Below are 14121 nucleotides of genomic sequence, written 5' to 3'. Positions count from 1 at the left end.
CCAAGTTCGTTTTTTGACTGCTGAACTTACTGTGCCAACGGGTACTCCCAGTATGTTCATAAAAAAATAGTTTCTGCATTTTCGTTTTGGATATATCTGGATGTACCCAGTGTTCAGTAGCATATAGAGCTTGTGACTGGGTTTGTGCCCTGTAAACCTCTAGGGTCGGTTTAATGCCATACCCCCACATTTTCCAGAGAAACTCAGAAGAACCCCTGTTCTTCTATTCATAATTAAATTAGTCTTCTGAGTATGCGAGTTCCAGTCCCCTTTCTTATTCAATCACACACCCAAGCAGTCCTAATGATCAATATTTTCTATTTTTTTCTTAATTCAAATCAATTTCACTTTAGAGCAATATCCTTTGGTAGAATGTCAGTATTTTAGTTTTGGATGCGTTGATAACTATTATTTTTTTGCTACATAAAAAGAGCAATTTGCTAAAAACTATTATCGGTCCTGTGGAGTGGTAGATTAGAAGAGGCATTGGGCCTCATTACGACCCTTGCGGAAATGGAAAAATGATGGCGGAAATGCAATACCGCCATCGAACACCGCTCGTTGCGATCATGACCCGTCACCGTAAAGTACGATGCCATTAGCGACACCGCAGTGAACGGCAACGCTAACTGCACCAAGTACGCGCACGCGCGCCTTGCAAAACCGGAATCACCGCCATGGCGCAACGGTACGCGAATTCTGACCCTAGCGGACATGTACTGAACGCCATCAAGCACGTCGTAAAGTACCATTCCGCCATGGCGAGAAATACGGCAACGCGAACCAACCGTAAATGGCCCACTGAGTGCCTGTACTCCACTCCCTGGCCTCATTGCACAACTCCTGGCAGGCGCAATGTACTCACACTATGCAACCAGTGAAATCCACAATTCACCCATGCATGCCAACGTAGAAAAGCATGCAGGGGCTCAAAGCGCCCCGTGAGTGGGCATCCATGTACGGCATGACACCATAGCCGTACTGACGCAGCACAGGCATGTGAAGGTACAATACATCAAAATGAAAATCAAGAACACATGACACAAAACAACAGTAGTCCCCCATCGCTTGCCACCAGCGCAAGGCAACATCCAAAACAGCATCCTGAGGGGGATTGCACCAGCCCTGTACTCATGCCAGTAAACAAACCAACCATCAGCAGAAGCATGTACCACACAAGTCGGCAGAGTGACTGAGCAGCCAGGCTCATCCCAAGAGGGGCCGATGGGAGCTGCAGGGCACAGATGGCATCAATACAGAAGCTATTCCAATGGACATGACCCCAGTCCCCCTCCAACAAACGCACGCAAACACAGTCACCTGTGACCAGCCACATTCTGAACAACCCATCATTCCACCAATCGACCTGGCTGACAGGCACCAGTCGGCCAAAAGCCAATCCCCCGCCCCTGAACAGCACATCATGTAAACAGTCACAATGGCAGCCCCTATCCGTGACCATACTGTGCTACGTAGGCAAACGCGGCCAGTACTGTACCACACAACTCAACTCAGAAGGCGGAACACAATGCAGATCATCACGCAATACATACCGCCACAAAGCGAAAATCGCCACATCACCTGCAAAGAACAACGCAACACGACAAATATCGGAATACAATTTAAATGCACATCCAAATGACAAAGGCCCCACAGCAATTTGCAAAATACCACCAAAACAACCATCATCACCGAGGGCTGCATCTGCAATAATTGACCGGCTTCCACTTGTGTGACGCCCTGTACCATCATGGCACACAGGGCCTACATCAACGTTCCAAAAGGCAACATGGAAGCGGCAAGAACCGCAGGTCCGTCCCATGAGGCAGGCACTAGTCGAGCTGAAAGGCCGAAATGTTGCACCTAGCCACCAGTACAGCGTAAGGGCATGTGGCCCATTGGCGATCGTCCCATAAGATCGAAATGGTGCTCCACTGATTCACCCGAAGCTGCAGGAGTCGAGAGTAAAAACCATCTGGAGGAGTGGCGTAGAGATGGCATCTGCAATAGGGCAGGAGATACCTGTCACCCAAAAGAAACACAAATTAACCGATTGCATTACGGGACTCATGATGCATTACAATCTTCATTCAACACACCAAATCCACACCCATATGCATGCTAGCCCACTCCAAAGGAATATACACACCCCTAAATCAGTATCGAATCATAACGAAACCAATCGAGCTAAATACACCATTGTCAACGTCGGTTACTGTGCATGCGTCCGTCAAGATAGAACCCATGACATGGGATTAGTAACGTGCCTAGACACAAGTGTATGAAGGCGCGTCGAGACAGGGAGGATCCGACAAGGGCAGATAGACGTATGTCCCACTATGGCAGCCTTGCATCACATAACGCAGGGGAAGGGGAGTGAATCAAAAAACCCATGTACATGGCAGACCCTAAACGGAATCATCAGTCCATGCATCCACACATCATTCCCTCATCCCGCAATGAAAACGCATGAATATTCACTCACATAATATGTGAAACTTCCATCGCGTCTGTGCGTAATGCAGTCCGCAAAAACCACTGTGCCCCTGGCCGGATCTGTAGTGTTGTGAAGCAAGATGGATTTGGGAACGTCCTGCCTTATCGTCCACTACGCTGTTGCGCATCCCATTCAATTCATATCATTCATTGCCTGCTCGTTATGGGCCATGTCCCAAGGACATTCTACAATAGAACGTTACATTTCCAGCCAGACCTGTGGGCGTATCCTCGCCGCTACTTCAAAACCCAAAATGCTGGCCTTCGAATTCCTCACTTGCAACATTACGTCGAAAAGGCTTCTGTGAACGCTTGCATTCACAATTACATCAATGTAGTGCGGCTGTGTGTCATGATGCTAACTGGCTGCAATCACAAATGGCACGCCACGCCCGTCGGTGAAGTACGTTACTGTGCTGCATGAGGGTCGGCCATCGATCGAGCCCTACATACCACTGACTCTTCACAGGTATGTAAGCGGCTGCAATCATAGCATGTGTAACAATGGGAGCATAGCATGAAAATCAGTCAAAGTACATCACACTGCCATCGGGATTTGATACATGATTCAAATCCCAAGATGCCATGCGGCCAAATGCAGCCTTACGTGCGGGACGTGCTCGGCCAGAAGGGATTGCATCTGCCACAGATTCATTCAATCAGCACAGGTGGAGGCCATACAGGCCGACAGCACATATATTGCAGACCCAAACCCCTCCCACAACCACTCCCACTCCAAAATGCTACCGGCAGGACTTGCGATGTTGGGCCTGGGGTACCAGATAGCACTGCAAGTGCTACAACTACAAGAAGACGACGAACAACAACAGGTACAACAACCGGGCGCACAGGGGAGACGGAGGAGAAGGAGGAGGAGGAGGGCAAGGCAGGGTCAGCAAGGCCCACAAGCACTGCCACTACCACCACGCAGGCGGCCCGCAATCCCACGCCTCCGAGCCGATCCGTTCAACCTCACTGCTGAGCAGATCCACACCCTCTACCGTTTGGACCGGGACACCATAATCGCCATTGTGGACATGACACATGCTGACCTCGTGAGCATGATAGATAGCCCAACCGCCATCCCACCCCTACTGAAGGTGGTGTCTGCACTCCACTTCCTGGCCACAGGCACCTACCAGCACACAGTGGGACAGTTGCATGGCATTTCACAGCCACTGTTCTCACGGACACTCTTCCAAGTGCACGATGCCCTCCTGAAGCACGCCGACGACCACATCACACTACCACGCACGTACCAGGAGATTACCAACGCTAAAGTGGGATTCCATGCACTTGGCGGCATCCCGGGTTGCATTGGTGCCATCGACTGCACCCATGTTGAATTGGTTGTCCCACATGCCATGGAGGTCCAGTACCGCAACCGGAAACAATTTCATTCAATCAATGTGCAAATGGTGTGTGACTCCAACAAGATATTTACGCATTGTTGTGCCAGATTTCCAGGATCTACCCATGATTCTATGGTCCTGAGGAACACAAGAATACCACGCTACATGGAGCGACACGCAGGGCACAGATCCTGGCTACTCGGTGAGTCTCATTCCATGCATGACATCGTGGCCCATTTGATGCGTCAATGACCTTGCAGGGGGGGGGGGGGGCTACTTAGCACTATCATTCCACTGACACCCTTTATTCGTCTCATACAGGTGATGCCGGGTATCCACTGAAGAGATGGCTCCTTACACCAATCCGGAACCCACAGAACGAGCATGAGGAGGACTACAACCATGCCCACTCACGTACCCGTGTGGTCATTGAACAGGCATTCGGCCTACTGAAGGCTCGTTTCCGCAGCCTCAGCAGGTCTGGCGGGGCACTCATGTACAGCCATGAGAAGGTTTCTAAGATGGTCATGGCATGTGTCATGCTGCACAACATGTGCATACGTAGGAATGTGCCCATGCCCCCTGACGCTGTACTGCATGCACCTGAAGATGATGATGATGATGAGGGTGGGGATGTGGAGGCACCTCAAGGAGTCCATGAGGCACAGGATGTACGTGCAATCCGACAGAGCATCATAGATGCATGCTTCTAGCAACCACGCATGGTGCCTATTACACGGAAAGGGGACCTGTGGCACTGTGTGTGTGTAGTACAGGCACATTGTGGACTGTACGCCTATGAAGGCCTCGTACGCAAATATCAATGTCCACACATGTCATTGGATGATAATGAGGTGCTGTATTGTTAATGTGATTTGATTTATACACCCTATGGACCCGCCACCCAGTGAAGCCCAACACACCCCCTCCACCCTACTACCCCCCCCCCCAACACCAGTGTCCAAATATGCATGCTGTCCGTGGGTAGACGCTATTGCAAGCCCCCTCTACGGGTATCAGGGGCACCCCTGCCCGTGGAGCGCAGGTTCCTGCCAGATCTGCGTTGGGGGCTGCCCTGGACGGAACTTGCCACGGATGATGTCTCTGCCTGCTCGCGTCCATGCATGTCTCTGAGGGTTTGTGAGAGCTCCGAGAGCACACGGCGCACAGCAGCAAGTTCAGCACAAACGTCTTTGGACGTCGCATGCAGTTCCCCCCTCAGGCTCTCGGTGCTTTTCTCCATTTGTGCTCTCAGGCTCTCGGTGCTTCTCTCCATTTCTCCCCTGAGGCTCTCACTACTTTTCTCTATTTGTGCCCTGAGTGTCTCGGTGGATGTTTCCATGGCTGCCCTGGAACCCCCGCATTCATTTGCATGGTCCTTGAGTAGCGTGGACGCTTCCTGCTGTTGCTCGATCAGCAGGTCGAGGGACTGTTGCCTCTGCTGGGCCATGGACATTTGCGGTGGTGTGACAGGGGGGCTGCTCAACACATGTTGCCTTGGCACAGGACTTGTGGGGGTTGGCCAGTCGTCGTCTTCAGGGTGCCCCTGCGTGGTTTCGTCATGGTGTAGGGGATGGAACATGCAGGGGGATTGGGAAAGGTCATGGATGGTACCTACGTCGCCAGCACTGTTTTCCGTGTCGGAGCATGCTGGCATGACAGCTGTGTCACCTATGGTGCTGCTACCACCAGAGGCAGTGCCATCAGATACGTTCTTTGGGGGGACCTGTGGTGCTGGGGTTGTGGACTTGCTGGCTGCTGGGGTGCCTGTTGCAGTCCCCTCCAGTGTGCTGCCACTTGATTCCTGCTGCTGCCGTGTCTTGATCCTTGCACCTGAGGTGGAGGCTCTTGGGACGTTGGTCCTGGCCCTCTTTGCAGGCGTGCTGGTAGGGGTGTCCTGCAGCTCGTCGTTGGTATCGGACCCTGTGGTGGAGTAAAGAGGGGCGAGCGTTAGTTATGGGTCTGTCGGATTTGGAATGGCAACGTATCAAATGCATTGGGGTGGTACATGAGGCTGATTTGGGACTGGGCCTTGGAGGTGGTCTCATTTTCGTGTGGATTGAGGATGCATTCATTTGGCTGCATGCAGTTAGGGGGTGCATGCTGCACATGTAGGGGTTGTTTATGGCTTCTTGATTGATTTGTTTGTTCATTCTGACTTTTAGAGGGCGCTGTCAGGGCAAAGTATGTATTGCACTATGGGGTCACATGGTACTGCACATGTTCGTGGTTTGTGGATTTCGCATTGTTTCTCTTGGCCAACCTACCTGATTCTCCGGATGTCGGCACTCCTTTCTCCATCCCTCCGACTCCCTCTATGCTCTCCATTCCTATGGTGGAGGCGCAGATTTCCTCCCAGGGGGTCAACTTGATGGGCGACTCTGAACCCCCCCCGGTAGCTGTGGCGATTTTCCTGTTCGCAGAAAGTATGCTGCGTACGCGGATCCGCAGGTCGTCCCACCGCTTGCGACATTGCTGTGGCGTGCGGGGTGTTGTCCCCACCGCACTTACGCGCTGTGCCACCAGGGCCCATATGGCCTTCTTGTTGGCAAGGGCCGTCCTGGTCATTTGACTGGAGAAGACGACGGCGGAATTTTCCTGGAGGGTCTCGGTGAGCACGGTCAGTTCCTCTCGGGAGAAGTGTACCTGCCGCTTGCGGTCACACGCTTTCTTGGCTACCTTTCCCATATTTATTTTTTTAACTGGGGTTGCTAACGGGTTGGGATGTGTGTCAGGGTCGGATTTTTTATGGTTGTGTTGGGATTCGGATTTTATAGTTGTGCGGCGTGCTGTTTCCCGTTCCGGCCACATGCTTTTACTTCCGTTTCCGTATATTTACGGTGGCCGTAATTTGCGGTGCACGCTCGTTACGGTGACCGCTCATTACGGTGACCGCTAAGATGGGTGGCGGTATTGCACCTGGTGCAGCGTACGGCGGCGGTAAGGGCCGTTTTGGGGTCATTTCCGCCATCGCAGCCTTTCGGATTCCGCCATGGCGTAATGCTCGTGCCCGATGGGTCGTGATTGGCCGCACTTTGCTCCTTCGTGCAATGGCGGAAACGCTATTTACGCTGTTGCGGTCCGGTCAGTCACTTTCCGCCAGGGTCGTAATGAGGCCCATTGTCTGCAAACAAAAGAATGTTAAGACATTCTCTTTTGATCAGTGGTTCATCTATGTGTTTCACAAGCAAACATTTGGCTAAATCAATTAATAAATAGAGTAAAATAGAGTAAAATAGTAGAAGTACCCATTCTCTAAACAGGTTCTGTAGACAGACATGATAACACTGATCCTGTAGGTCTGTGTTCCTATTCGCTTATCGCTTGATGTGCTTTGCACCCTGAAGTAAACTGCACTGAAAATGGGCATGTGTGGCTGGCTGAAATACCCTGGAGCCGACGTTAGGGGCAAGCAGGAGCACACTGGGACCTTCTGTGCTCTCTCCCCACATGTCGCCTCACCCTGGCGTGGTGCAGTTTATTGTGGTGCATTGCAGTGCAAATATATTGGAAACCATGCATCCTAGGGCCTGGACCTCGAGTTTTGTTCCTAATGTCGGGACTGGTCGTTCTATGACCACATTGATGTTCCGCAGGTTTAAGGCTCATGTGTGAAGGTGCTGAAATCCAGGGAAAGGGGTGGGGTGTCAAAATGTCATCTAGCTAGTAATGTCCGGAGGGTCCCAAAAGGTGAATATGCAAAATTAGGTGCAGATTGGTGAAACGGCGTGGAATTGTATAAGGAACAATGCTTCCCCAACCCACAAACACATGTTGACTTGTGCTGAAATCCGGGGAAGGGGTGGGGTGTCCAAATGCCATGTAGCCAGTAATGTCTGGAGGTTACAAACAGGTAACTATGCAAAATGTGGTGCAGATTGGTGAAACGGTGTGGAATTCTATAAGGAACAACGCTTCGCCAAGCCACAAACCTACGCATTTTGACTTGTGCTGAGATCCGGGGAAAGGGGTAGGGTGTCCAAATGTCATGTAGCCAGTTATGTCTGGAGGGTCCTAACAGATACCTATGCAAAATTAGGTGCCGATTGGTGAAACGATATGGAATTTTATAAGGAACAACGTTTCACCAAGCCACGAACCCACACACCCACAAACCAATTTTGACTTGTGCTTAAATACATGGAACGGGGTGGGAGGTCCAAATGTTATGCAGCCAGTGTTCGGAGGTTCCTAATAGGTAATTATGCAAAATAAAATTGGTGCAGATTGGTGAAACAGTGTGGAATTCTATAAGGAATAACGCTTCGTCCAAGCCCAAACCTACAAACACATTTTGACTTGTGCTGAGATCCGGGGAATGGGGTGGGGTGTCAAATGTTATGTAGCCAGTAATGTCTGGAGGGTCCTAACAGGTAACTATGGACAATTTGATGCAGATTGGTGAAACAGTGTGGAATTGTATAAGGAACGACGCTACGCCACAAAACCCACCACAAACACATTTTGACTTTTATATATATAGATAAATAGAGGGCCATAATACAGTCTTGCCTGACCTCCTTAGCCCCCAAAAATTTCTCTGTCAATGCACTTTTTTGTCCCCACCTAACTGTTGCTGTATGATCAGTGTAAAGTGCCTTTATGCAATTAATCAGGTGGGGCGGAAGCCCATGATCAACATAACAGGCTTCTGACTTGTTCCTAGACACATCTTCATCTATTACACGTTTGACAGCTAAGTATAATGCAAAAAGCTATCTTTTCTGAAGGGAGAGTCATTAGATCAGAGGTTAGCACACAGGTTTACCATTGGCATAAAAATACTCAAACCAGCAGGATGACCTGTGCAATGGGTGGAAATAAACATTTTCATTTTAATGCTTTTTTACTGTTATAAAAATATTGTATTATTTGTATTTCCCTTACAAATTACTTAGAGAGAACCCAGCACTTTTGTTTATCCAAAACAGCATTGCTAGTACCACAATGTATTTGCATCCATTACAGTTTTGACTGCCATGTCATAATGCAAACATCTATACTTTTCTGAAGGGACCCCCGTTGGCTCAGAGGTATTGCAGGTTCATATCACCTTATTGGCCTGAAAATATTCAGACTAATAGGTTCAGCTGTGCATTGGGTGGACTTAGGTATATTTATTATTATTTATATTTTGTAATGCTTTTTTACTGCTACAAAAATATTATTTAACTGTATTCCCATTACAAATGACTCAAAGAGAGAGACAAGTATCTTTGTTTATCCCAACAGACCTTGCTAGTTCCCAGATGCAGCTTCTTCTATTACACATGTGGCAGCTGTGTTGTTCTGCAAAAAGCTATGTTTTTTGAACACCGAGACAGTTGCTCAGAGGTTAGAGCATGGGTTTACCACTGGCAAGGTTGTAAATTCAAATCCCCTCATTGGCATGAGAACACCTAAACTGGTAGGTTGCACTGTGTGTTGGTGGTAGATGGCCAACATTTTTATAAACATTATTTTACTGTTCTAAAAATATTCTTTTATCTTTACTTCCATTAAAATTGACTCAGAGACCTGAGTACCTTTGTTTATCCCAGCCGAATTACTAGTTCCCAGGTGCATCTTCATTCAACTTTGACTGCCATGCCATAATGCAAAAAGCTATGCTTTCTGAAGCAAGCACCAGTGGCTCAGAGATTAGAGCATGCAGACTCGGACTGGCCTATATGGCAATGCCTGAAGTGCCAGCCCATGATTCTATGATGGGCCGAATGGACCACTTTTTGCCCAGAGTAGGCCACTTTCATAAGTTTCAATACTAGTTTTAACCACTGTTACTGCGTAAATATGTTTTCAAATGCATTATTTGCAACATATTTTACCAAAAGGCCATTTTGGAAAGTACTCAAACAGTCTGTTCTGGGTAGTAATGAATTGAATGTGTGATTGTGGGCCACTATTTTGTTGGTGCCTGATCCAATGTTATGCCCCAGTCCGATGCTAGCTTCGGTCAAAATGATTGAAGGTTGCCTTTAGGTCAACGAAGACCAAAAATAGGAGCCTAGCTTCCTGGGCTATATATTTTTGTGAAATCAAAGAAAGTCTGTAAGCCTGTTCAGTAGTGCCCACACTCTTTCTAAAACCATCCTGCCTGTGATGGAGCAGGCTTATGCTCTTCAATATGGGCCAGCAAATGATTGGCCAATACCTTAGCATAGACCTTGCCCAAGCAATCCAACAGGGAAATTGGTCTGAAGTTCGAAAGAACATTTCAGTCTCCCTTTTATAAATTGGGATTATAACCGCATAAAACAGAAGGAAGGAAGTTCCTATGTTTTATTTATCAGATTGAGAAATGTCAATAAAATAGATGTCTATTGGGTTGAATCAATCTTAAAAATTCAGTAGGGATACCATCCCGGCCTAATGATTTTTCATTGCTTTGACTATTAAGAACCGTTAATATTTAATTTGCATTGAACTCAAGGGGGCTCACTACGCACCAGTGAGCTTTCCAGTAGAGGATACACATTACTACCTAACCCTGGTGTCGACTACAGCGTTTTAAAATGTGCCAGGAATGGAAAATTGCCATAGTAACACAGCATGCAGCCACAGCCAACTGACACTTTTTTCTCACTCACAGTGATTTTTTTCAAAGACAGCCGGCATCCCTGCTCCTTCCTCAACCATACATGCTAATATCCTTAGCATCCTTAGCAGGCAAGGCACCTGGCCATTGAATGTCCTAAATCCTTCTGCATGGCCCTTGCTTCACTCATGATCCCTAAGTCAGCATTCTGGGCACCTAATGGCTATGAATCCTCACCATTAAGCCCCACATGGTCACTAAGGACTACACATTAGATAGAATGACAATGGCAAGGATGCTATGCTTACCAATGGCTGTGGTAAACCCCACATTACTGGCTATGTTATCAGAGATATACTGTGCAATTTTACTTTTGTTTCTAATACAAATATTTATCTTAAGCCAAATCTCTCATGAGGATAATTTGAAAAAGCGTCAATTAGACAGAAGCTACTGGAAAATCAGTAGAAGATCATCTAGCCCAACTCATTTTTCAGCTTGGGTGAGGATTTTAATGCCTACGTATCCCGAAATAGATTTTGTCACCACAGAAATTGACTCAGTTTAAGACATTTTGATATCTTTATTAATTAAATACTAGATCAAATGAGAAGGGCTAAATCATGCTGGTGTCCACAATGGAGGTAGACTAGCCAAGTTTATTTTATTTCTTCTACATCGATATGCACTATTCACTATCTTTTTGTAGAACCTGTTACTTTTAGTTATCGTGATTTTTAGCATACTCGGGGGAAACGATCATGCCTCGCTAATTGGGAATTGGAATTTCTGTTTCAAGCTTGGTCACCACCATGTCTCTCATGCATGCCAATAACATCTTCCTCCGCAACTTCAACTTCCCTGGCAACCCAGCAATGCAAGAAGATCTCCACTGCCCACTCAACACTCTGAACCACACAGAGCACAGGAAAGGTAATATCGTCAACCTCTTCAACATCACCCTGCCCAACCTCCATCACAGCTCTTCAATCCTGCTCAACTGGTCACACCATCTGACCATCCCCTTTGACATTTGCCACACCACACCAGTCAAGCAAACCCATTGAAATCCATGCAAACAAGCCTTCCAATCCTTCAAGAACTTCCCAATGGAGGTTCTCTTGCCAAACTCCACTTCATATGGGCTGATTTATCTCTCATCCACCAGGACTCCAACTAGCTCCTCCAAGCACTCACCACCACCCTCACAAGCAACATCAACTGCCTTTCCCCTAGTGAAACAACACACCCTCAAGCCTAAACCTTCCACACCCTGGTACACTCAAGAACTCAGCTTCAACAAATAAACCATCAGAAAACAAGAGAAGACTTGGTGAAATTCCTGCAGTGCATCTGACCCCGCCCTGCTCAAGGAAATCTGTGTTACATGCAGATGACTGATCACCACTGGCAAGGCTAACTACTACCAAAACACCATATCCAAAACCAACAATGAAAGCTGAGCCCTCTTCAAAGTCAACAAGCACTACATCAACGCTCTGTCCTACCTACCCGTACCACACTGCATCAAGAAATCCACTGCCATCAACTCTTTCGTTATCATTAAGATCAGCATGATGCCCAACACCTAGACAGAAATGGTACAGCTGACAGCACACTACACATCTTGCAAAACCACAACTACCTGATAACTTTGAAGACACTCCCTATGGAAGGCTTCACAGCTGTTCTAGCATCCCTCAAGGCCACAGTGTATGTGGACAACATCCTCCCTGCCTACATACTCAAGACACTTCCCTCTTAAGCACTCCTCCCTTACCTGACAATCATCAACATTTTCCTAACTGAAGGCACCTTCCCCTCGACCCCCAAGACTGGATTAATCCTCTCACTTCTCAAGAAACCAACACTGAACCCTGATGACTTCAGCACAACCGCCCCATCAGGCATCTTCCCCTCCTATGTAAAATCCTTGTGAAAGCAGGAGCTTCACAACTTCTCCAACAAATCGAAGCTAGCAACCCCCTTCAGTCCTACCAACCTGGCTTCAGACCCAGATGCAGCACTGAAATGGCTACCATCAAGGTAATAAACAATGCACAGACAATCTACATCTCTGCATTGCTGCATGGAGATCAGAGAGATGGTCATCAGATGGTTCAAATCGAACCGTGTTAATCAACACCAATTTGTGCAAATGGATTCCTCCAGATCACCAACTCCGTGGAGTCCTGCAAGGATCCATCCTCTGCCCCGTGATGCACATCAACCAATACGCAGATGACACGCAGCTATACCTTAAGATATCCTCCATCGAAGACATCCACAGGCTAAAAGCCTGCCTCCCATTGATCGAGTCATGGATGTCCAGTGCTTACCTCATGCTCAACCCCTCCAAGACTGAATTCCTACTGCTGACCAACAACACAGAATGCCCAGACATCCAGATCTGGCTCTCTGCTATGCACCTTGAGGGCTTCACACCACAGCTGACCACCTACGCCAAGTCCCTTGGGATTGACATCAACAGACACCTCACCTCAAAACAGCACATAGCAACGAAGACACACATGGTTTGGTACCAACTTTCTCTCCTCCAGAAAATCTAGTCCTTCATCCCATAAATAACTACAGATCTGCTGTCAAAGCTTTGGACCTCTCCCACCTAGATGGTGGCATTGCCCTCTTGGAAGGTCTTCCAGCGACTACCCTGGCTCACCTGAGATGTGTCCTACATGCTGCAGTATGACTCATCAAAGGACTTCGCAAATTGTACCACATCACCCAGGCCGTCATTGAACTGCATTGACTTCTGTTAAACGCCCATATCACCTTCAAATCCTGCTGCATCATCTACAAGGCTGTCACCTTGATGTTCCCAAGATACCTCACTGAGAAACTCAGCATCTCTTGAGTCCTACGATCCACCAGAAGTAAGGACATGTGCAGACACAAACTCTGCCGGTGCAGGAAGGAAAAAGAAACAGATTACAGGCCTTCTTTGTCTATGCCCCGAGACTCTGGAACCTCCTCCCCATCAACGTCCAACTTGCCCCCTTGCTTCTACTGTTCAGGTATTAGCTCAAGACCCTACTCTTCAAGGAATGGTTCCTCCCTAACACCTAAGTCAATACACCATCCACTCCTAGCCATACCTGAGGCTGGGTGATCTGATCCCCACTGTTTCCTCCCCTTGATACTTGTAGACCCTTTGCTGACACTTGCCCTCTCTCCCCTGTTGTTAGATCCCAGCTCCCTGACCTTGTTCTTCCCCTATGAGTGTAAAGCGCTCTGTTGGTTCCCGGAGCTAGGCCAGCGCTCAATACACACCCTAATAATAACAATAATAAAAACCACATTTTGCTGATGATACGCAAATACTAATTCCCCATCTCAGGCAATCTAAAACAAGACATTGCCGGCATCAACAGAATCTATTCCCTCATCCAAAACTGGATGGTGAATAATAGCCTCTGCCTTAACAGGGAAAAAACGGGTATCCTCATAATTGGGTGCCCAGCCAAACTCAGTAAACTACCATCTGACCACACCTCCATCCTGATAGATGGCACCCCCATCACCATCTCACACAAACTCAAAATGTTAAGAGTCCACCTAGACTCTAACCTCACTATGAAAAATCATATTAATGCACTTGCCTCCTCCACTGCATATACAGCCAAGCTCATTACCTTAAGCAAACCCTTCCTCTCCACCCAGAACTGCCTAACGCTAGCTAGAGCCCTAATCCTTACAAAACTAGACTATTGCAACATT

Source organism: Ambystoma mexicanum, chromosome 6p (assembly GCF_040938575.1).
Source record: "Ambystoma mexicanum isolate Mex_15411 chromosome 6p, UKY_AmexF1_1, whole genome shotgun sequence".
Taxonomy (NCBI): domain Eukaryota; kingdom Metazoa; phylum Chordata; class Amphibia; order Caudata; family Ambystomatidae; genus Ambystoma; species Ambystoma mexicanum.
This window is presented reverse-complemented; position numbering follows the sequence as displayed.